Here is a 25,403-nt window from a genome sequence, read left to right as displayed (position 1 = left end):
CTTTACTGGCTAGGAGGTCGATGGAAGGAACTTTCCTTGTTTGCATTTCCCTGAAGGTGAAAAGGTCGCTGTCCGATCATTTGGTGCTGAAATGGCAAGAAACACCAGAACCCAAATGCTCGATAGAGAATCTCTTTCCTCCAGCCCTGAGAAAGTTAAGGTCAGTTTCCAGACACTCATTTCATATGCTCAAAACTTGGTCAACATCGCTTTGGGTGGGAGGAAGCCCGGTGTGATTGCTGAGAAGTATGTCTGAAGAAAAACTAGGCTTTCTTTGAATTTAAAAAGAGCTGGGAAGAACCTGAGCAGATACTTGATTACTGTTCGCTTCTCTCAAGGATCGGGGTTATACCAGGTCATGCAGCTGCTTCTTTCTTTGGTTTGTTTCCGTTTTAAACTGGTTGGTAGAAAACCCTGGAGAACTGAGTGGCGCAGTCGGATCTACCGAACTTGTGCGCTAGAGCCATTCTGGTCTTGCTTTGGCTCAGTGTGTTTAGGAGTGGTGGGAACACCTATGGCTTATGGAGAAGATACAAGTGGTGGAGTGCCTGTTTGCATTGGAGAAAGCCAGGGATATTAATGTTATGCTGCGGATAATGGGGGAAGACCTGAGCCATTGGGTCCTGCTTAAAGCCCCACTCCAGCTGACTTTAATGTTCTTTATTTTGAATGTAAATAGTGATGGTACCACAAATATTTATTGTAGGACACTCCAAAGAGGAATCTGGTCAGCTCTCTGGGTACAAGGAGCAGGTGCTTGACCTGGGGAAGCAGACAGGGTGGGAAGGCTCAAATCACCAACTAGGAACCAGAAGGGCAGAAGGACTGTGACTCCCCTAGCTTTAGCAAGTAGCCCTCTGGCAAACTAACTAGGTGGAATGGCAGGAGAGAGGCTTTCCCCCACTCGCCCTGACACCGCCTTGTTCACTTGAAGGCATATCATTTGGCCCTGGGACAGTTCTGCCACTGGCTACATTTGCCAACATAGCCTCTCCGCTGAGCTCTCCATTCCCCTTCTGGCAGGTGCTTGTCCTATGTTTGATCTGACACTGAATTCCATCTGGACAGATGGACTGAGCACAAGAAGGCCAGGATGCCCCTTCTTTCCTTCTCTGTAGGCAAGACATTCTCTGGTTGGCTTTGGCCTGTTTTACACACACTCAGTCCGCCACGTGGGCCTGGTACGTCAGAGTGACACTCACCAGTCCCATAGGGGGCGGTGGGGCTCCTGGTATGAATGTCCACAAGGCGCTTTGGCAGGGCCTAGAGAAGGGCCAGTAACTTTGTATGTGCTCAAGTACATTGGCCTGCAGAGCTAGCATCATGCTGGTGCTTTCTCCTGGAGGGGAGCAGAGGTGCCAGGAGGTGGATGGCAGGGCGCACCTAGAAGAAGTGATGGAGCTGGGGGAGGGGCAGCTGGGGGAATGGCTCTAGGGAATTCAGTGGAGGTGGCCAGGCTCCAGACTGATCCTGGGGAGTGATGTGCTGGTGATGGGGGTGAGGCCGTAATTCCTAGCTCCAGGCAGGGCTTAGCTCTGAGCCAGACGCAGAGAGGCCAAAGGCAGGGAGTATGGCAAATGCCATGGGTCTAGATGTGGGGACGATCAATAATCACTACTAGTTCTTCTTTGGCTGTGGAGCCCCAAAGGGGTGGAAATGTAGCATTATATTCTGTCCACATTATCACGCTGAGGTACAGCACATAGGTCATATGCAACTGGGTATGTGAGGGTAAGAAAGAGGGAAAGACAAGATCCGATTGTGGGATGACGCAAAAACTATCTTGCTTGGGCCTGTCATTGCAGAAATGATATGAGAGCCATTTAGCAATGTGCAAATAACCCCCTTGCAAGAGAGCCAAGGCCAATAAGCCTTAAGATATCTATTGAGTAAGTGTCCATGGACCAAGAGCATGACCTACCCCCTCATAACCTACCCTCACTTGCACCCAGGCTACTTCACGGACATTAATATTGTTGCAGCAGTTTAAACAAGAGAATTTGGTCCAACTCATCTGGAGAGAAAGGAAACCCAATTTCCAATGCCACTGAAGTTAATTGGGTTTCACCCACTTTGGTCAGTGAAGAATTTGGCTGGGAACCTTAACAGGAGTCAGGAATGTCATATGGGGAAATGCAGATCAGCTTTTAAGCACATAAATGGCCACACTATATTCCTAAGGGCCGACCTGAGCCTCCAGCGGAGGATTCAGACAGTTTAGTAAGGACCTTATATCTGGAAACAGAGCCCAATGTTTACAACCTGCTCATGTGGACCAGTTCCTCCCTTTGCTCTTGTCATTTACTTCCTTCCTTTATGGATACATGCAGCTGTCCCTCATCTTGAGCAGTCATTTCTCTTCTATTCGAGAAAGCAGCATGGTCTAGGGCACTGGATTAGGACTCAGGAGACTGTGCGGTCTATTCCTGCCTCTGCCCAACTATACGAGCTTGGGCAAGTCACTTAATCTCTCTGCACCTCTTTTTTCCTTATCCCTCGTCTTGTCTACTTGGACTGTAAGCTCTTCAGGACAGGGATTGTCTCTGACTATATGTTTGTACAGTGTCTTGGAAAATGAAGCCCTGCTTTACAGGTGTTGAAGCAATATGAATTATGGTTAGTTTTATTCTCCTCTAGTCACCTTTTGCATTCTTGGAAAGTTTCACAAAACATGCATCAAATTGCAAGAGGAAGAAATCAAAAAACAAGCTATCCAAAAGTGGGAAAGCTGGAGGGGTAGCAAAGCACCACATGGTCATTCATCTTAACAAAAAGAAATTCAACCACATAAGGTACCATCCCAGACACCAAAGTGTTTACTGCTGTGATGTTAGCACTGGCATCCCCTAATCTGGGAGGACAGGGCCTCACTGCAGACCTCCCATCCCTATTGATTTGATGATGATGCTGGTGGAAATTGTAATAAAGATACAAAATGCACCAGTCATAGAGCATCCTGAATTAGATCGAGGCTCCTTATAAACAAAGCCCTTTGAATGGAGAGCATTCAGAGAGACCAATAGCAGCAGGAAACTATAATTACGTTTAAATATTGTTAGCATCATTATCTTTTATCTGCGATCAGATTAAGACAATTATGGCATTTTCCAGAATTGTCCTGGCATTCTCTTGACCGCCATTATCTATCATACAGGAAATGTGATTTTCTCCCCGCTTATTTGGAGAATAGCCCAGCTGCGGAGTGCCTTGTATCACATCGGCTGGTGTCACCCGCACGCTACCCAATGTGAGCGTCAGAGCAGAATGGGTCCAGAATATACCTTGCTGCTGCAAAGCCAGCCTCCCTCATTCTGGAGAAACAGATATTCCAAATGAAACATGGACTCTGGACATGGGAAAGCCCCATTCAGTCATATTCCTGGATTGATCCCCATAATATTCTCCAGGGCTTTGAATGTCTGAGTCTCACCCATTTTTCCCTCAATTATCCCAATCCAAAACCAGCAAAAAAAAAAAAAAAAAAAAGGCTTATTTTTCAGGCACTGCTGCATCAGGGAGATCACTGCACAAAGCTCACCAACTTCCCATGCCAGAGGCCTAATGGCTTGTTTTTCAGGCGCTGTAGCACCCGTGAGAGCACAGAGGATGGAGAAGATGGAGAGGAGGTAGCCAGCCATCTCCAGACCTTTTACAATAACAGTCAGCGAATGCTGGAGTGAGTGGGCTTGGCAAACACTGCTTCGTGCCCAAGAGGCTTGGTGAACAATTTACCAGAGGAACTCATTTCAAGAGATCTATTCTAAGTTAATTAAAGATGGCTGGCTGGGGTCATCGCCTTGGCAACACTTAAGGATCGGAAGGACGCCTCATTAGGAATAGTGTTAACAAAAAAACATTATTTTTTTTAAATCAAGACAATTCCTGGCACATTTTTATAAACATTCTCTTTTTCTCCCCCTCACTTGGTTTGCCACCCCATGGTAAACACACCAACCTGAAATTTCATGGGGGTTTCATGGGCATTTCATGGGGGTGCTGAAAGAAAGAGGGAAAGTGGAAATGAAAGGAAAGAACATTCCTCAGGTCCAGGCCAGGTTTGGCTTTGGGTCCTTCAGACTGGACCTCGGTCATGACTGACGCTGCTGCACAGTGGCTGTTGTGATCGGGAGGTGTGGCAGGGAAGCATTTCTAGGGTGGGACAAGGCAAGCGCAACATTCTCCAATGTGGGAGAGGCAGCAAGGGGCAGGCCTAACCAGGGCAGCCCAAAGGTTCGAGCTGGAGCAAACAAGCATGTGTGTTTGTGGGTGCATGGAGAGGTGTGTAAGGGAACTCCCTACTAAGTTGGGATTCATGGGCCATGGTGAGCTGTGCAGCATTTTCTGGTGGCCCACGGAAAATTGGCTGGGCCCAGGATGCTGATCACTAATGAGTTTTGTATTGTACTAGCACCTAAAGGCCAGGGCCCCACTGCAGCTGGCATTGTGCCTCCCTATAACAAAGACAGTCCCGGCCCCACAAGGTTTACCACCCCCTACGGGTTTCCAGCTGTGAGAAATGGAGCAGATAGGAGAGGAGAGGAAATGAAGAGCCGAAGCAGACAGTGAGATTCACTTTTCCCCCCTTCAAAAGGACAAAACACGTGTCATAAATATAAAGGGAAGGGTAAGCACCTTTAAAATCCCTCCTGGCCAGAGGAAAAACCCTTTCACCTGTAAAGGGTTAAGAAGCTAGGATAACCTCGCTGGCACCTGACCAAAATAACCAATGAGGAGACAAGATACTTTCAAAAGCTGGAAGGCGGGAGAAACAAAGGCGCTCTCTCTGTCTGTGTGATGCTTTTGCCGGGGACAGAACAGGAATGGAGTCTTAGAACTTAGTAAGTAATCTAGCTAGATATGCATTAGATTCTGATTTCTATAAATGGCTGAGAAAATAAGCTGTGCTGAATGGAATGTAGATTCCTGTTTTTGTGTCTTTTTTGTAGCTTAAGGTTTTGCCTAGAGGGATTCTCTATGTTTTGAATCTGATTACCCTGTAAGGTATTTACCATCCTGATTTTACAGAGATGATGCTTTTTACTTTTTCTTCTTTTAAAATTCTTCTTTTAAGAATCTGAATGCTTTTTCATTGTTCTTAAGATCCAAGGGTTTGGGTCTGTGTTCATCTATGCAAATTGGTGAGGATTTTTATCAAACCTTCCCCAGGAAAGGGGGTGTAAGGTTTGGGAGGATTTTGGGGGGAAAGACGTTCCCAAATGGGCTCTTTCCCCATTATATACCTGTTAGACGTTTGGTGGTGGCAGCAATAAAGTACAAGGGCAAAAGGTAAAATAGTTTGTACCTTGGGGAAGTTTTAACCTAGGCTGGTAAAAGTAAGCTTAGGAGGTTTTCATGCAGGTCCCCACATCTATACCCTAGACTTCAGAGTGGGGAAGGAACCTACAGGGAAAGGGGCTATACTCCACACCTGAACATAGCCATTACATGAACAACATACCCCCATATCTCAATGTCTGTACTTTGAGCCATTAAACTTTTATCCCCAATCGGGAAGATTGCAGATTATGTATTCCTTATGCCACCCGTTCCTAAACCGAATTTCGCACCCCTTGATAATCTGTACCTTATTCCCTGATAACTAGAAACTTCTATGCTTAAACTCTGTACTGTTTTCTTTTTACTTCAACATCATCTTAATAAAATTTACCTCGGTCCTTAGAGCCAGAAAATCCACCTTCAGTTTGGTTAAAGGGACCCTGGGCTTGTGATCTGATGGCATGCAGCATTTCTCTCCCTGGGCTCTGAGGCAGAGGCTTAGGGGATGTCTGGCGCTATTTAAGTCCAACAGTTGTGGCTTTTTTTGTTGTTTTAATCCAGAAATTTTAACATCGCTGCCTGCTAACACCAGGCTGGGCCGAGCAGCTTTATTTTCTACTTAATTAACTGTCATCCAGTGACTGATCAATTAATGGTGGAACCATCACTGTAATGTTCTGGAAGCTGGTCTGCCCGACCCTGTGCTGGAGTAGGATGCGGTCTCCCTCCAACTCCTACCTGCTCCAGGCTCCCCCCACTCTGTGCCCCTCCCCCACCCTGCCCCAAGAGCAGCTCCAGCTGTAATTCTTCTCCTGACAGCAAAGGACAACTTGACAGATGGAATATCCCTTTCTCGGAGGAAATTCAGCCATTTACCGGGCACTAGTGCGAGTAACTCAGATGTAATAAAGAGGCACAATGTGCTCTCTCCCTTCCTGTGCTCCAGGGGAGGTGCTCAGAGAAGTACCATCATTTTGATTTCCCCAACAGATACCCTGGCAGCTGTGATCAGGTGGGGCCTCTCGGGATGTTGAGTGGGTGAGATCTGACCCACCGGCGGGGGCTCTGCCCCTTCTGGTTTAGGCTGTTCAGAGCGAGGGAAGAAGAAAGTGATGGCGAAAAGGGAAGGAAGTGGGAGAGAGGGGGATGGGGGAGTGGGGATTTTGCAAGCCCAGTAAATAAACAACCCTCTGGGTGCTGAATGGATTGACTGGGTTTCCTCCTCCGCCATCACTCTGACTTCATATAGTATTATTTGTATGGGGTACTGGCCAGGAGCTCCATGACAAAGCAGAACCCCATTGTGATAGGTGGCGCACAAGCACAGCATAGAAAGGTAGCGCTTGCCCCAAAGCACATATTGTATATTCCAGGCCCTGTGTAGGCCACAGCAAGCTGAACTGAAGTTCTGAAGGACTAAAGGTCCAGTGGTCTATAACCCTGGTCTGTGGGCACCGTCCCCAGTCTCTCCTCCCTCACTCAGAGAACCATGGGCTTTCCCTCCTGCCATTCACTGGCTCAGGTGGAACTCTGGTGATTGGGTCGTTCCCCGCCCCCACCCCCAATAGGGGAGGGGACATTACAAGAGGAGGCGAGGTTGCCCAGAAGTTACCAGCCACATCAGGAAGGTTCCTGCAGGTAGCTTAGAGTTAATGATTCCAGCTCCCCCAGGAAAGTTTTATTTCACAGGGACACCTGTCCCAGAGCTGTAAGCTATATTTGCTTACTTAACTAGGGAGTTATGGCAAGAGACACAGAGGAGTTACTAAGGCACACAGGACAACAGAAGTCCCACATGCGTCCATCCCCCCACCCAGCCTCCTGTGGTAATAAAAAGGCCAGGCAATTCCCAGGCGATGGGAACTAAAGCAGGACTGCAATCTCCTAAACTCTATCTTAAACCCCATCCAATGCCTGAGTTGTGTTTCCAGTGGAGAGAATGAAGCCATGGTCCGAAGAGCTCTGAGGGTCAATGCTCTCATTGCTGAGTTTAGTGCCAGTCCATGGACTCTTGCTGTTTCTTGCTCAAGGAAGTGATGGACTGATAGTACTGGCTAGAGCTGAGAGGCAATGTGCGAGCTTCTCCCATGGCAATGCCAATGCCCTCCAATCTGGGCCTGCAGCACCCCCTGTTATTTCAGTGCTGAATTGCATCACCCCATCCACCTACATACAGCTCTGCCAATGCTCGTCAGTCCTGGACCACAGAATCCTCGGCTATTATAGTACTGGGTTTGCCATACGCAGCTCTGCCAATAGCCCTCGATCCTCACCCACAACCTCCCAACTTTTTCAGTCCTCGATCCCCACGCAGCTCTGACAAATCACCTCAATTTCCTATAGATCTTTACTTTGTTTTTCTGTCGTACAGACATTCACGACACATGGGCTGAAATCTAAAATCTATTAAAATATTCATAGAATCATAGAAGTCAGATGGAGAAAGATCCCATTAGGTCATCTCCCTGCCAGGGTAAGTTTGTTCCCTAGTACTCTGTAAAACTAGTAGAGATGATCAGATAATAGTGACAAATTCACAAATAATTTATTAAATGAAAAATAGCAAAACTGCATCAAATAAATTACTTGTGTTGAATAATTTAGTGAGCTGTAAAACTAATATGATGTTTAAAGTACTACATAAAGTTTGACATTGGGTCTCTGTGTATCTATATGGGTATCTAAATACACACACACACCCATCCAGTGGGGCATATTTATCTATGGGCAAGGAGAAGTCAGTAAACATTAATCCAGACTGCACAATTCTTAACATTCCACTTTGTTATAGACAGAGAGAGTGAAACGTTATTGGTGCAGATAACGGCTTGTGTCATTTGTGGATTGGATATCCATTTCTAGCTTTCCATGAGATTTAAATTTAGCTCTGGGATGTAGGGTTACTTGCTTGTTTTCCTCTCATTACCATGTACACACACACACACACACACACAATATATATATATATATATATATATATATATATATAATTACACATTCTTTAAACCTAAGAAGAGTCTGGGGCTTGGAAGGATCCAATTTTAATTGATAACTGTCAACAATCATCCATTTCTGACCGCACTGCACCCAAAACCCAATCAAAATAATTTCCATTGCTAATCATCCAAATTTACAGAGAGGGGACATTGAAACAAATGTAGGATATGAGGCATGCAGAGGCATCTGTCCACCGATTAAGTTACAAATATGGCCCTTAACATCGGAACCCTTTTTTCCTTGGTTGTCAGTTTCATTTGGAAATCTGTCAGTAAGACATCAATGTGGTAAAATGTTGTGATTATTTAAGGGGAAAATACTCTGCATCTCTCTGATTCAGGCACCGTCAGTTAAAGCTAGCATGGCTTCTAACCACTGTTACTCTTTGTCCTCCAAATCCCCTCCCTGCCCTGTGTTTATCGGTCACCGATTCAGACATGCCCTATCTTTTGGGTCTGATCCTGCAATGCTTTACTCACACAAATATTTCTTTCGCATGAGATACCCATTGATTTTGATGGCATTGCTTGCCTAATCAGACCCTTAGGTTATAAGGTCTTTGGGACAGGGCCTGGTGGCTTTTATTTGTGTATAGGGTGTCCTCAACATTTATGGCAGTCTATAAATATGGGAGAGCTGCCTAGATTTCCCCAGAACACAGATACACACGGGCAGGCAGAAATCCTTGGCCGAGACACACAAAACACAGCTGGGTTCTGAGGGAAGCTGCTGTGGGTGGTGTAACCGGGTCAGGTGATAGTGTCCCAGACCGGTTACACACACATGGTTATGCCGGTGGTAGGGGCAGCGCCTTGCATGTCGTAGTTCCCAGTTTTCCCAGTGCTGAAGCTGCAACAGGTCAGGGTTACGAGTAGTGCACAGGGGGGCTTTTCACAATGAGCCCAATGGGAAGAGAGCCGCACGGGTGGCGAGCCAGACCCAGACCTCCTCCAGCCTGGGGGATTCTCACTCACAAGGAGCTGGAGCACCAAGGAGCAGTTAGCCTGAGACTCAGTGAACAACATCACCACACAGCAGCACAAGAGCTAAGTGGGGGACTGGATTCCTTCAGCTTCTCCCCAGGTTTGGGGAGAGGGCAGGGGGACAGAAAAGGCCACTTCTCTCTCCTGGGTACTTTCCTACCCAGAACGTTTCTCGGCCCTTGATGGAGACACACTCTAGGGTTACGGCTCTGCTTCAGCCTGAATGAGAGTCCACTTAGCCGCAGCATGCCAAAGCAACAGGGGTCCCTTTCAGGAGCTGACCGGCCGGGCAGGACTAGGAGGGGCAGACGACAAGGGAGGAGGGCTGAGCAGCTCACCCCTCACACAATGAGCCCTTGACCAGTCGCCACCCGGTCACACTGTGACCCCGCACCCAGCGGCTGCGAGGTCACTGTCATTGTGGTCACTCCATAAAGATGTTACAAGCAGGAGCCAGAGCAATTGAAAACCAGTCAGCAAGCTGTAAACTGCCCCAGCCCTCACAGTTCATTAGGCAACCACAAAAGAAACTTTATTTGAGAGTTGGAGTCCTTTTCAGAGAGAAACTTTTTAAATATGTAATTGGCTCTGGGAACCAGGCCCCAATGGGGAATGAGAAAGCAAGGGAAGCACTCGCCTTCATCAGTGCAAGGTCCCTGATTTATTTATGTATTTATTTCTATTTCAAAGCAGCACTGCTCTGCATATCAGGCCCTTTAGAAGCACAATTATTCTCTCGACAGAAGACCTAACCTAGACTGCGCTTATTTGCCTTTCCAAAAGGCAGCATTTCCCCATTAGCAGAGGCAGATACCCCCATCCTCCCACCCCCCTCTTCTTACAGGGATTTCATCATCTTTCTCTCTATATATATCTATAAAACTCTCCAATAGCCCAACACTAAGCATTAACACTTACTGTTTCTATGGAGCTTTACATCTTCAAAGAACCGTACAAACGTTAACTAAATAATGCATCTTTATTCATTCCCTTTGGCTGGTTTTCAAGATACTGTAAATAAATGGTATGTATGGCCTAACAAAGTACCTGAGGCCACATGTGAAATGAGCGTGGGGCTGGGGGTGGGGATATCAGCCTAATGATGTTTGTCCATATTACTGAAAAAAACTTTTTTTTTTGACCCACCCCAGAGTCCGATTTAATTTTGGCACAATGAAGTGTTTTCTACTCAGGTTAGCCCCAGGACTGGAATTGCAGGGGCAGCTGCTGTTTGGGGTTGGGGTACTGTAGGAAGCCCAGTACTGGGGTATTGGAGGGACATCATACTGCAGTTAATAAAAAAAACCTAGTCAGCAAAAATTGACTCTTAAAAATCACTGCTAGTATAATTCATAATCGTCATTATTTTATGAGGAGATTTTGGTGGAGCAGAAAGAGAGAGAGTCAAGATTACATAGTGCTGTTACCTCCCCCTTTCCCCCCCCCCCAACACCCACACAATATTTATCCACAGCTTTCAAATGGGTCAGTCTTGCAGATCTGGATTCCCACAAGACTCCACCCACTTCTACAATAGGTCCTTATTTTCAAAGGGTAAATCCTGAGCCCAGACTCCCTGCAAAGCTGCCTTTCTGCCCCTCTGCTCACCATGGTGCATACTGCCTCTGATTTCCCCCACAAGGGCTTGAGATTGGGGTAAACCACACGAGTGCAAGTTGTTCTTTTTATACCAGTGCAGCACATCAGTAGTGGTTCACGCTAGGGCAGCGACACCAGGCAAAACCAATGAAGACAAGCCCCAAGCCTCTGGATCAAATTCGGTGCTATGTAGGGCTAAGGTAGCTTTAAGCCACCTTTGCAGCCTCCTGATTGCGGATTGCTGCAAGGGCGTAAATGGCCCTGCTGTAATTTAGGCAGTGTGGGGAGATTGTAACAGTTTCCCTAGTGCTGCCTATGGATTGAGACACAAGCCAGAATGCACACGACAGTGTGTGCTATTGTACCACCCCCTCCCGTCCCCGGCACACACTCTACATGTGGGAGGGGGGCAACACAGGGCCTGTTTCGGGGGCATTCTCCCCCAGCCCCTGGCTGACTGTTTACAGCTCGTATACCCTGCCAGAGCAGCACACAGGGCTTGGAGCAGGGGGAAGAACCCCTCCCTCCACGTCTTCTCCTTCTTACCTGACCCAGCATAAGCCAGGCCCAGAGTCATTAGCTACCTGACTTGAGCCTGGTGATGCCTTGTAAGAAATTCTTTTTCCCCCTCCTGATGCATATTTTGGGAACATTTAATTGGCTGCAATTATTAACCAGCACGGACTCTGGAAACCTGCCAGTCAGGAAAATAATGAACCATTTTAATACAAGTGCTGCCTGTAAACAAATCCTGCCACCATAGCCTTTGCTGCTGCCTGGCACTCGGAGAAGCAGCAGATAATCTTATCTAGTATGGCGAGGGATGGATTTTCCAAGGAGTGAATTGTAGCTATTTCTAGCCCAGGAGGCCTCGGGTGATGGGTGAATAGCAGGGGAAATTATTCAAACACATTGCATCAACTCTCAATCGCTCTTCCATCTTGTCCACATTCACACGCATGTTTCACTTTTTTCTCTGAACACCCATGCAAATGGATCTTTGTTCACACAAATGTTGGGGGAACAGCTGCTGTCTGTGCAACACCTCTAACCACGAACAAAGGGAACTGGGCGTCACTATGGGCTATTTGCTCTGCATGCTGGAAATGCTTGCCCAATGTATAAAGTTCCAGACCTCCAATTCCGGAGCTGAAACAAGATCATATGCCCCTGATAACATCAGATAGCTACAGATGGTCCAAGCTAGTAGCTGAAACAAGTCTGAACAAGGACATATAATGATAGTCAAAAGACATCTGTTTGCAGGTGGTTTTTAAATAAGAAAAATAAAGCACTATATTCAGATAAATTATTTGCTGCACAGTGTCCTAAGCTCCAGTGGATACTGTCCACTCTAAGTCAGGTGTCTCTTTGGATTGTGCATCAGAACCAGACCATGGGAATCAGACAGCTATCTTACGGGAGGGGCAAAGATGTTTTCTTGCCATGGCCCAAATGCCTACTTACCTAGGGCCAGGCTGGGAGTGGTGTGTTGGCCCAGATAACTCATGGGTCTCTAAAGCTGGCATAGTTTGAGCAGAGCAAATTCTCAATGAAATAGGCACGAGTCTGAAGTAGGTTTGTAAATTTATTTCTCCCCTGGGTGAGTGCATTTTCTTTGCCTCCAATATAGTGAAATTCCACCCTCCCAGACAAAATCACGGCTGATCTTGTGGTGCAAGAGTAGGGGAAGTAGCTTGAAATGCCTCCTGCCCCAGAGAGCGGGGAGCAGGTATAGTACATTGTTTTTATTTTACTTTGTCCTTTCCTCCAGCCTTCCTGCTGTAAGGAAGAGAGGGACCGGCTGCACAGAGGGCCCATTGTGTCGTCTAGCTCCATTATCCACGCCAATATTCCACTCTTGTTGTACATGCCAGACACTTCATGCACATAGGGAGAGCAGAATGGCAGAGCTGAGGGGCCCGATCCTGCTCCCCAATGTACAACCCCCTTGAGCACAGCCCAGGTGATGGGACAGCAGGGCCATGCTGTGGAGCATTGTACTCTCCAGGTTCAGGTACTCATTGTACTCTCCGTTATCTGGAGAATTCACATCCCCCAGAAGAAATCACTCTTCCCCGGGTTTGAGCAGCACAGGCCAAATTCTACCTTCACTTAAACCACTGACTTCAACAGGAGCAAGATCAGCCCTTCTTTGAATGGCATGAGCAGTACCGCCCTCCTGTGAACGACGCACGGCCCAGTACTGTGCCTGCAGCAGCCTCATCTCTCTGGTCGGTTCGAATTCTCTCCACTTGTGCTCACAGGGCCTGATGGAAGGTCCACTGCGGTCAATGGGAGTCTTTCTATTGACTTGAAAAGACTTTGGATCAGGCCCATAATGAGACACCGTGCCCCATACTCAGCAGCTCTCACTGAGATACATTTTTCAAAAGGGCCAAGCGCCCAAATGGGCAGAGCTCTTTGGAAGATCGGGGCCTGGCTGAGGATGCTGGGCTCTTCAGAATTTTGGCCACAGCACCATGTCACTAAATAACGCACTGCTTCCAACCCCAGCTCCAAAGGAGTAAGGACGCCGATGAAACCGCATTCCAATCAGACAATGACGAGAACACACACACGTTGCCGTAAGAGATTCGGAAATCCACTCTGGCCAGTTTGTTAATATTTATTTTGAGGAGGGAGGTGTTTTTTAAAGCTCAGTAAAATAAGTCGATATTTCTTTCATTTTCCAGGAGTCTAAGATAAAGAAGGAGCAAAATTAATTCAAATTTAATGCAAGCAAAATTAAAAACAACCCCTCAAATTAACCTCTCCAGACTTTGTGATCCACATTTGAGGCATTCCCCCATTCTGCCCCTTTCAAGTGGGTTTGGCCTGAATGATGAAACAAAGTTAACCCAAACTGCTTTCCCGATTTAAAAAAATAAAATAGTAAATCTGGCAAGCAAGTGGTTCTCTGATGGCTGAATAGAGACTAACCTCTCTCTCTTGTAGGCGCTCACAAGTACTTTATATGCCTTCAAATAAGATAGGGTAAATTTTAAAACAAATCGGATCTTGTCAATTTGTGTAAATCAGTACAAACATGCAACTAGCTCTCAGCCCTCTCTCTGCACAAAAGACGGTCCTGTCTCATGCTAAGCATGTTGAAGTTGGCCTTCACAAAGGACTCTTTCCCTTGAAATAAGCAACAGGGTAGCTAACGATGGAGCATTTATACAACTAAAAAGCAGACATGATTTATTAAACAGCTACAGTGTGACAATAAATTTTAATGTCAATCAAAATCTGATTATTGTCACTGAAATTTGGAGTGAAAAGATAAAAGCCTGGAAAACAGAATTTAAACCAAACTGAAAAAAAAAAATAATGTCTTTGTTCCAAATGATAAATATTTTGTGTGATTGTTTTAAACATCTAATTCTTAAAAAAGGGGAAACAAGCTGAGCTGGATAGGCTCTTTTGAGAGGGTCTGTTAAGACACACAAGGACAATAAGAAGAGCATAGTTGTCCAAGAAAAGAAAAAAAGGAAATAGCATATTTTTAAAATGCTTAAAGAGAGGAGCTGCAATTTTCTTTCTCCTTGGTATGGTCAGAAATCTATATGGAATCAGAAGACATTGTGAAAAGGATCATCTATCATTGATATCCTCCTCTTCCTGTTTTCTGCTGTACTGAAAATCACAGGACTATATCGTCCATACCTTTCAGCCTGGCAAAAGCCGCATATGGAACACAATGAGTGAAAAAGATCCAAATAAGGAGGACACACACAAAACATTATTCATGCAGGAAACTTAAAAAGCTCAGAGAGCCTTTAGTGTAAGTTACTCTCCTTTCTGAACTCCACGTCATGATTCTTTATTTCTGATGTCAATACATTTTCAACAATAAGAATCGGGGCATCAAATCTGTATGGAACACAGGAAATTCTGGGACTAAAACAACTGCTGTCTTTTGAAATGAGGGACACCGGAAAGGTGCGATATTACCTGCTAAAACTGAGAACAGCCTGATCTGGTTTTGCTCTAAGATTTGTCACAAGAATTTGCAAGTTTGGGCAATGGGTATATATTTTTTTCCTCCCTGACACACATCGTTTTTGTTTTTGTTTTTAAACTCTGAATAAATCATCTATTTTTTTCAGACATTTCTGCCCTGGCAAAATTTTGCCTATTTTCACCTGCTAGGAAAGTTGCCTTTTTTCTGGTATAGTGAAAAACAGCCAAACATGTAGAAGTAAAACTATAGATTTATGATTTCTATAGCACTGACAGTGAGCAATCAAAGGTTGCAACCAAAGAGGACAACAACTTACTTCCTACGGACATATTCCACAAGCCCTGTTTTGGACGAGTTGCCTCGTTGAAGTCCATGAGACTACTCGCACACAAGGTGTACTCACAGAAGTAATGTGTGCGGGATTGCGATCCTAAACAGGTAATATATAGCAAAGGCTGGGGAAGGTAAGCAGCACTGAGCTGAGTAAAGCATTGCTGTACAGGGTTGTTTTTTGTAATGGTTTTGGTTTTCTTGAATCTTTGCCTGAGTAATTAAATGCTTAGTGCTTAGATACGATGGTGATCAGCAGTATAGAAAACCCTCAGATAGATAATATTTCTGTGGAGTGGAGGAAGGCTTTTAAGGCCTGTAAGGAAGAAGAGTTTGCTTTTTGTACCTCCCTCCCTTGCCCTGGGCTACACACAAAACTTCCAAATGTTATTCTTTGTGTTTTAGGCATGAAGGTGTTTTGTACCTCCCTGTGGCATGCTGATCAGTTTCATTCTCAGGTCAGAGTTCCCATCCCCTTTGGAAGGATCTGTGCACTAATAATAAGACATAAAACAGGAAATTCAGCATGTCAGTTTAGTAGCCAAGTTTGGCTTAAAAGTGACCCCAACATTTTGGATATGCATCTGGGTCAGTGTGAATTAACGGGCATAGTTTGTCCTATAAAAATGACTGACGGAGTATGTATGTGACACAGAGCTCCAGTGGGGAGAAGGGATGACAGGCCGAAGACCCTTTATTCCAAATAAAATACACCTTTAGGAGAAGGAAAAAATTCAGTCTTTTGAACCACAAACCTGTTTTTTGGTCCCAAGTTAACATACAGTAAGGAACAATCCTTTACCATCCAGGAAAGAGTCTATGTGAGACCTCAAAGGCTTTTCTCTGTTCCCTAATGTCTCCAATGAAAAAGCCCAATGTTTTTTAAAAGAAGCAGGCATGATGGGAAAGCAGTTTCTGAGGCTGATGCTCATTTCACTTACACCGGTAGCCTCGCTGCTTCCAGTGCAATCCCTCACGATTTACATTGAGACATGCCAGGGGAGAATCAGGCCCTCAGCTTTCTGAGGCTGCTCTCACTTTGCTAACACCCTGCAGTCATCAGGCTCTGTCTATGCTCAATTGCACAGCTCACAAATGGAATCTCTCTCCTTGCTGTGTGTGGCCACGGGAGTGGAAGAATTGCATTGGGCTGAAAATAGTATTTACTTTTACTGATTGAAAAATAGAGGTTTTAAAAAAAAGCAAAAGCAGGAATTGAAACTATAATTACAATAAACTGTATGTAAACTCCCAGGTAAACACTGATTATACTGTGTCATTCCAGCCAGACTTTATTAGCAAGGAAAGACGAGAATCTTCCTCTTTTATCTTAGCCCGCCAAGAACTTAGTACTGAGGGGTTTCAAAAGAATCCTGTTGCCCTACAGTTTTAGAATGCTTGTCATCCCAAAGGATCCCAGATTTAGGACCTGATCCTTCCAACATGGGTGCAACTTTCCTCTTCTGAGTTTAATAGAGCTACGCACGTGAGTAATGCCACACGGGTGTGTGCAGAATCAGGGACTGGACGTAGTGAGCATCAATCTGGAATGGGGCTTTTAGTGGGCTCAGTTCTGCAGAAGAGGTGAAGTGGGGGGATGATTTGGGTGCGTTGTGACTGCTGTCAGTTTGACGTAGGGGGCAAGAGCCAAAGGGACGTGCATACGGAAGGAGATGTGGTGGTTTCCCTTCAGCAATGCAGGCGAGGCAGCGTTGCTGTTGCTTGGTGTGGCACTGAGGAAAGGGCAGAAGTGAAGCCTTCCTGAGCTGGAGAGCACAGTCTCCACAGGGCTCGGCTATGTGACTCTTTTAGGAGCTGAGGGCCTCCTTTGGCGTTTGTGCTGAGGATCTGTGCTGAGGATTTGGCAGGTAAATAGGAGGCTGAGGGGACAGGAAGAGGCATACAATATGGGGGGGGGGAAAGGCCTCAGGGATGCAAGAGTGGGCTGAGTTGGTGTCCTCCCCTCACCAGTGTGTAGAGACAAAGTGACACCGAGACCGGGAAGACGATTCTGCTCCCAGCGACAGGCCTGCCACCCCTGCTGCACACGCAGTATAGTGAGCAGGATCTAGCCTAGAGAGAGAACGAGCTGTTTGCTGGGGATGGAGCTGAGCCATGAAGGCAGCAGGGAGTGCTGGACATGGGTCAGACTGCTTTAGGATTAGACTGGATCATGGAACCTGGGCCAGCAACAGCGTTAATCTCCAGACCACAGCCTGTCCTCTATGAGGACTCAGGCAGACCCAGAAGGGGTCAATTTTACTCTGCAAATACCAGGAAATCGCCCATTTTTCCAAACTAACAATCAGAGCAACATCCAATTTACACAATGGAAAAGCAAAATGCCATCTGGGTCAAATCATGAAGTCACTACTTGGGGGAGGGTAGGAAGGAAGGGTTTATTCCCCGGCATGCTACCTAGTATATAGGGGAATTGCTCACCTCCACAGCAGAATCCCACCCTACCCTGGACCCACCAAAGCCCCATCAGACAGATGCACTATGCAGCACCATTAGCTTCTCTGTGGATGGCCCTGGCACCCTAGTAAATCCCCTAGAGTCCTATCTCTCAGGGATCCAGAGGCAGGGCTGGCCCTAGACCAAATGGTGCCACTGAACTTTAGAATATCTTATTTTTTATTGCATTTGTAGCTCACTTCACGACTTGGATGCACGATTTGCATGCATGATTTATCCCTGTTCTATAAGATGATAAATTTGCACACTAGGATCTGTAAATCTGTATTTATTCATGCCGTATATAAGCAAATACAAAAAATTAGCTTCCTCTATGCTTACAGAAACTTTTAAATTCTCTTAGTGAGAAATGAATCCACAATACAGAATACCTGAAACATTTTACTTCAAATGTTGCAAACAACAAAAACAGCACCCTAAGCCCGGCACCCTCCCAAAAAACCCAAAGCACCCCTGGCAGTCACTTGTCCCTAAGTCCATCCCTGTCCACAAGCACTGATGGCTGTACTTGGGGCCTGTTGGTTCCAGCCTTGTCTTCCATGAACAGTATCCTTAAGGCAACACAAAGGGAAACGCAGCAGGCAGGGCAGAGAGGACAAGTCCACTTAAGGGCATTGTCAACCAGAGCTACTCACCACGGAATTCAACTGAGCACTGAACAGGCAGATGGTGCAGAGAATGGAGACCAGCTCATGTCTATGTAGGTATTTACAAAAGACCCATGCACGGTAGTGTCTGCCTGATCCTTTGCTCACACCAGTCTTCCCTCCTCAAAGGCTTCCGAGTGGCCTTTGAGGACGGATGGAGTACGCTGCAGCACAAGAGGTGAGTGACAGGCCTAAGGCCTACTTTCGAGAGGAAGGGAGGCTCTCTTGGCCAGTCATCCGTTGATGGGGGAATTTCTAGCCATCGCAGCTGTGGGCGAGATCCTGAACCACAGCCTCCCTCGACCAAGAGAGCAGATACAGACTTTGCCAGGCCCTCCGAATGCCTCCCCATGGCAATCAGCAACTCCTCCGCCTTCTCTTGATGGCATCTAAAACTGCTGGCCTTCACCAGGACCCATCCACCTTGTGCCAGACATTAGGGGAGCAAGGAAACAGCACCAGCCCCAAAGGAAAGGAGACCCAGAGCTAAGCATCATCAGCATGTTAGCCTCTCATCCTTGCCCCTTCCTGCAGGGCAGCCAGTGACTGGGTGGCTGGGATCTCTGGTAGGGGACACATTTGCTGAAGGGCATCTACCTGCCTTTCAATTACAGGGGCGCACAGACCCCAGTCTAGAGAACTCTAATCCATTTCCTTTGGGGATAGGGGAGAAGAATAAGAAGCCAGGTTGGATTCTCTGAGCCCTGTGCTGGAAGGGGAAGCATGTGTGATTCCCTCCCCCAACCCGCCCAGCCATCCCCTTGTCTGCCCAGGCTCAAGCCCCCACTTGATCTCGTGTGACATGCCCACCCCACCGCATGCACAGTCTAATCTCGGAGCACAGTTTAATATTCAGACCAGCTTTTTCAGTTTGGGAGGATTTCAGACAAAATAAGAAAAATAGAAATAAATAAAACGTACAAGGAGACACCTGCAATGTTAGCAGCCGCCAAACAGGTCAGAACAGGCCTGACCTGCTTTTTACGGCTTTGCCACAGCGGCACCTAGTGGTGAAACACCATAACTGCAGCTTCTTTAGGCTTCAGAAGGGAAAAAAGGAGGCCTTTGAGGACTGTATAACCCTGAGAGGGGACAGCATGTGGCCCCATTATAGGGCCACACACAGTATGTAGCCCCATTATACGGGCAAATGTGGATCCACCAGCTCCGCACAACTATGGAGAAATGATCACATTCCTGTTCTACTGAGCTTTCTTTTCCTACCACAAAATCCCCCAGAGTCTGAATTGGAGACTTCCCCTGCCCTTCTAAAAAAACCCTGCTCCTGTGTGGCTCATTGGTGCAGGATAGCTGCTTCCCCGCCCCCACAGAGCAGCAGGGCAAGAGAGCTCTGTAATTCACCTGCTAACGCAGGTGTCTGGGATGAAGGGCCCTGTAGGAATGGAAGGGAATATCAGCATTTGGCTTTGCATTAGCCTGATGGCATATTCCCGTAGATCCCACCCTTCCGCACACACCCACACCCCTAACTTTGAGTCAGACAGTCACTCGAGAGGAAGTCCATCCATTGGTTAGAATGAGACGCTGGGGTTCCATTCCTGATTCTGCACTTGACTCACCAGGTGACCTTCGATGGGGCCCTAAGGCCTCAGCCTCCCCATTGGTAAAATGGTGATTAGACTACCCACCCTGCAGGCGTGCAGCGGGCTTTGATTCAGTCCTAGTGGTAAAGCCCAGACAGAGAATCCTTCTTAGAACACACACACTGCTCTCCTACACATGGTTGGAGAGGAATTTGCTTTTTCAGTGGTCATTGGCTGTGCTCCTTCCCATGAAAAGAAAGCCGGCTGGGCTCCAAGTTGTGTGTGCATGAGTGTGCGCATGCATACTTGCATGACAATGTTTACTGCGGTGTGTGCCTGTTCTCCCTTTCTCCTGGGGCCTTACATTTCCAGGCTGTGTTAGCAAGCTCTTCTCATGATGTTGTGCGGGTGTGCGCGTGCGAAGGCCTGCGTGTGTGCGCGTGACGGTTAGTGGGATGTGCATCGGTGTGGGGGAGCATGTGTTTTTTCTCCTCCTGGAGCAGACAGAGACTGACACAGTGAGTTCTTTGTCTGCCTGTGCGCCTGCCTGTCACAGCTCCCCAGCATTTCCAAGCCACCTTTCACAGCACAGAGAGACTTTGTCAGGAGCTGTCTTGGAATTTTAATGTGCCTGATGATCAGGCTTGTGGTGCAATATGCAGAGCTTGCTGTATCCCTTTTCAGAACCTCTCCTTAATGCAACGGATAAATAAACAACACAACAACCCCCCCACAAAATGAACAGGGTGTGGCATGTTTCTCACAAACAGGCATGCCAGAGCCTTCCTTTCATGTTGCTGCAGCTCAGCTCTAACAGACCACAAGCCTTCCATGCGATGATCTTCTAGAGGCAACAGAAAATGGGGCTTCTAGCATAGAGAGGGAGCCAGCAGAGAAGGGCTCCCTGGCTCAGTCCGGTAGGGATTCAGGCACTTAGAATTCATTCTTAGAAATGCTTGAGTGCGGCACATCAGAATGATCCTGGCTGCAGGGCCCAGGTACCCAGGATTGGACCTCGGTGATCATCCCACTCCAGTGGGAGAAGGAGGCACTCTGCCCCTTGTGGGATGATAGAGTCGAACTAATGGAGACTGGGCCAAGGGCAATGGTTTTTTAGGGCCCAGAGTCAAGGCAAGGAATCAGACTTTAGAACCAGCAGCTCTCCATCTGTGCTGGTTTGGGGATTCACACCAAGGGCTGGGCCAGAATGTTGAACTTCAGTGGTGGTATGGATTGTGCACCAGGTTATTCACAGTTTGCCTTTCTGCTGGTGGTGGGTGTGTATGCTGAGATCCCCAAAGGGAAGCACCTACTGGTGGCATCGGCATCCGACGTGGACTATCTGAGGCAAGTTACAGGAGACATTACAGTGACTCTTATCCGTTCTCTCTTCTTCCCTTTCAGCTCTGTTCTCTCCAGTTTCTAAGGAGCCACATGCTAGAGGGACAAGACCTGCAATGTGGAGGGGAACCCTGGAACAGAGAACTAGTCCAGGATCAGATACTACCTAAAGAAAGATACCCAGTGGCACCTGCCATAGGTGCTGATGATGGGTCAAGCACCACACTAAGCACAGCGCTGACCTTCAGAAGTGCCAGGCAGAGCATGTAGAAGATTGGACACTTTTAGAGAGATGACCACTACCCCAGTGCATGGGACGGAAGAGGGAGCAACCAACAGAAGCTGTTGTAAATGCAGCCATCTAAGAGAGAAGGCAAACCTAGCAGCCAGACTGTCTGTGAGGATGTGGGACAAGCATGTAGTGTGTGGAGCCTGCACCGAGAAGCCCTGTAGCACACCCCTCACCCTAGCCACGGAAAGAGAATTAGTCACATGAGAGTGGGGGGGCACACTAGGCAGAAGTGTTAGAGTCTGGTGTGCAGTCACATGTCCGAGACTCTGTGATGCTGGCAAACCAGGTGCCAGCCTATACCAAGGTCCCCATGCCTCACTTGGATCCTGACAAACACAGAGCTGGAATCAGCCTGGCTTACTGTTAAAACAGGGATTAGAATGATAAAAAAAATGTCCTGAGGGTATAGACTTCATGGAATGCTTGTAAATTGCTGCTTGCATTAATCTCACTTATAACATCTGTCTCCCGGTAATATTTGAGTGTTTGCATTGCAAGCCTCTGTGACTGTGGAAATCACCAGACAGGAGCGAAGCATTATCTAGTGTAAAATACTAGTCTCCAACAGGTGTTATGTCCTGCCTGACAAAAAAGGCCCATCAACAGCAGACGAACTATTGCAGAACATCAGTGGACAAAAGGGTTTGTTGGTTGCTTTCCCCCACACCTCAGGAAGAGGAAAGGTGCAAGTGAATGCCTCCCATTAGCAGAGTTTGCAACTCGAAGCAGAAGGGGGGGAAGGAATAAAAACCCTTCACAAGGAGGAACTGTAGTTTTATGCTGCTTGGAGTCTGAGGGGCAAAGATTACTAAGCATAACCAAAAGATCCCCCTGAGTTAGCCCTAAAGGACACAGAGAGCTTGCTTATCATAGAAGCTTCTATTACTTTTTGAAACTTAAGATTGGAACTCATTTGTGTGTATATATGTTTACCTGCTTTAACCCTGTAAATAACTCCCATTTCCTTTTCCTACTTAATAAATCTTTAGATAGTTTATTATAGGACTGGCTACAAGTGTTGTGTTTGGTGTGAGATCTAAGGTACAATTGACCTGGGGTAAGTGAATGGTCCTTTGGGACTAGGAGTAACTTGAATACTGTTGTGATTTTTGGTGTAAGGAATCATCTATCATAAAGGCAGGCTCACCTGGGGGGCAAGATAGAACAGAGTACCCAAAGGGTCTGTCTGTGACTCCATGTGAAGGCTGTTACAGTGCCTGAGGAGTTTACACTTGATAATTGGTTGGTGAAATCTAAGCATATAACTCACAACCAATTTGGGCTTGTGCCCTTCTTCTGAACAGTCTGCTCTGAGGTTGGTACTCACACTCTTGAGTCACCTGAGACAGCTTGACAGACACATCTGGTTTACTGTCGCCCGGGTGCTAGGGTTGAAGACAACAGAAGTCAGTAATCTGGGGGCAGGTTTACACTACGGGGCTAAATTGACCGAAGTTACTCAACTCCAGCTACATGCATAACGTAGTTGGAGTTGACGTAGCTTAAGTTGACTTATTGCGGTGCCTACACTGTGCTGGGTTGACGGGAGACACTCCCCCATCAACTTACCTTATGCTTCTCGTTCCGGTGGAGTACCGGACTCAATGGGAGAGTGATCGGCAGTCGATTTAGCGGGTCTTCACTAGACCCGCTAAATCGACCCTGGTGGATCAATCGCTGCACATCGATTGCCTGGTAAGTGGAGATAAGCCCTGAGTCCACATTGGAAGCACAGACATACGCAGACGTAAGCCTGGCCTGCAGCTGAATCTGAGAAATTCAGAAGAAACCTGGAGCCCAGAGCCTGAAGAGAAGCCATTTCAGCAACCCTAACAATGCCAGGGAGAAAGCAGCTCATGGCGGGAGGAGAGTCTAAAGATCGTGTGGCGGGAGGGAGTTGGAACGAGAACAATCTAGGACTGAGCTAGAGAACTGCGGATGGCACAGAAACTGGGGAGACAGAACTGGGGAGCTGCTAGTACAGTAACGCTGACCATGAGAGACTAATATTTGTAAATGGACCCTCTGTAAACCCAAGTGGGGCAAATCTGGATTTCAGTTGACAGGAGGGGAGCCTTTTGGAAGAGGACACAAAAAGCTGGGTGAAAATGGAGTTGATTAAAACAATGGATGGGAAAAGAACTGAAAGGAAAAATGGAAAGGGTCCAAGAATAAAATGAATGTCTCTTCAGTGAGAGCTGTACTATGAGTAACATCACAAGCTAGCAAGAGGCCAACATCCAGAAAGTAACTGCAGAGAAGAAAGCAGCTTCTGAGAGATGAAAAATTTCAGGTGCAGGAGAGAAGCAGGAAAGGGAATGATAAAAGAGAGAAGAGACGAGAATGAAAGGAAAACTGTATAACAATAAATAAGGAACAGGAGATCAGCAAAGCAGATAGCGGTGCTGCCTTTGAGAAGGCAAGAGGGGGGAATTATTGACACAAGGAGCACGCTGCTAAAAATTCAATACATTCCTTCCTCAGTTAGTATTTGCAAAGGAGGGCAGGGAAGAGATATCAAACCCAAGCACACATTTCCCCGGAGAGGACAAAGGAAATTGGGATTGCCCTGGACCAGGAAATCAGAGCTGCTGCAGGCCCAGGCGGGATCTGCCCTAGAATTCTGACAGATGAGACAGAAAAACAAAGAGCCATCAGTACATCGAGTGAAAAGGAGACACCGATCAGCTGAGAGCACTTAATGACACAACCAGACTTATGGGCCGTAGAGGAGATTTAGGAGCCCTCCAGACCTGTAAGCATGACATCAGCAGAGGGGAAGGTACAGGAAGTACTAGTCAGAACAGAGGAGGCCCTCTCCCCGCCCCCAAGAGTTATATAAGGGTGTCAAGGACGTGCTGCTGGAGAAAACTTCTACCTTAAGTTTAGTTGAAGTTTTTGATATAAACACCAGGCAAGGAACAGGACCCACAACTAGGGGACAGGGGAAGAACTATTGTACCTGAAGTGATAGAGACTGGTGATTGTAGGCTTTGGATTGTAATTTGCCCTGGGCAGGGACTGTCCCTGTTTACAGTATTTTGCATCCAGTACAATGGGGCACCAACCCCATTTGGGGTTTTTGGGTTCCACCATAATATAAATATTTACCGCTGCTATTAGCACCAAGGCAGAGGTAACTGGAGAATGAAAGCTGGGGGGATGGAGGGAGGGAGCTGGGACACTGCCACAGAGATCAAAGCTAGAACAAATGTTGTCCACCCTCTATACCAGTGACCTAGAAAAAGCAGAAATTCATTGGCTCCATCATGAAGTTTACATATGACACAGAAATGGAATAGGAGATGCAATTCTGTATTATCCGGACAGAGGCAGAGCACGGGACAGACAGATGAACTACACGAGTCAGTGAGGAGAGAGAGAAAGAAATAAGACTCAGAACCAAAGAGAGTGGGAAATATCTTCAGTGTTTTGTGGCGTATGGCCCCTGAGCAGGAGAAGAGGAATTTGGGCTCCGCTGGGGAGAGAACACCGAGTACAGTTAGAGAGGACTGAACCCCAGAACACACAGAGACAACCGAACAAACACTTTCAGGCAAGTTGGGCAGAGCGAGGGCAGTCTGATCAGCGCAGCCCGGGAGCCAGTTCAGAGGAAATGGCCCTGGGCCACACCTAGAATTGTGTGCACAGAGCGGGTCACCTCCTCGTAACAGGGATATTATCGGAAAGGAGAAGCAGAAGTAGCCAGAACAATAGCGAGAGGAGGATCTCAACGACTCAATGTCAGAGAAAATCTGTATATACCCAGGAGTAGCTTTCTGAAGACAAACACATTGAAAAGGGAGAGGAGCGCTCAGAGGAGAATTCACAGACTATTCTGAAGGGGCCAGAGACACCTATGTAAGCTGGCCAGATAATAAGGACGTAGCAGAGCTGGCACTGAAGAAATTACACAGGTTTCTCTCTCTAAGAATTTAGCAAGATTCA

General features: G+C 46.9%; 1 long non-coding RNA gene across 1 annotated transcript in view; it reads left to right on the top strand.

Moving 5' to 3' along the window:
- Positions 1-22,457, top strand: part of LOC140895032 (uncharacterized) — a 72,790-nt gene extending 50,333 nt beyond the window's left edge. Inside the window, exon 2 of the long non-coding RNA XR_012154045.1 lies at positions 21,227-22,457. This is a non-coding gene — a long non-coding RNA (uncharacterized lncRNA). The remainder of the gene's footprint in view (positions 1-21,226) is intronic.
- The last annotated feature ends 2,946 nt before the right edge of the window (positions 22,458-25,403 follow it).

The sequence above is a fragment of the Lepidochelys kempii genome, chromosome 10 (genome assembly GCF_965140265.1).
Source record: "Lepidochelys kempii isolate rLepKem1 chromosome 10, rLepKem1.hap2, whole genome shotgun sequence".
Taxonomy (NCBI): Eukaryota; Metazoa; Chordata; order Testudines; family Cheloniidae; genus Lepidochelys; species Lepidochelys kempii.
Note: the sequence above shows the minus strand (reverse complement) of the source record. Positions and strands in the feature narration are given on the sequence as shown.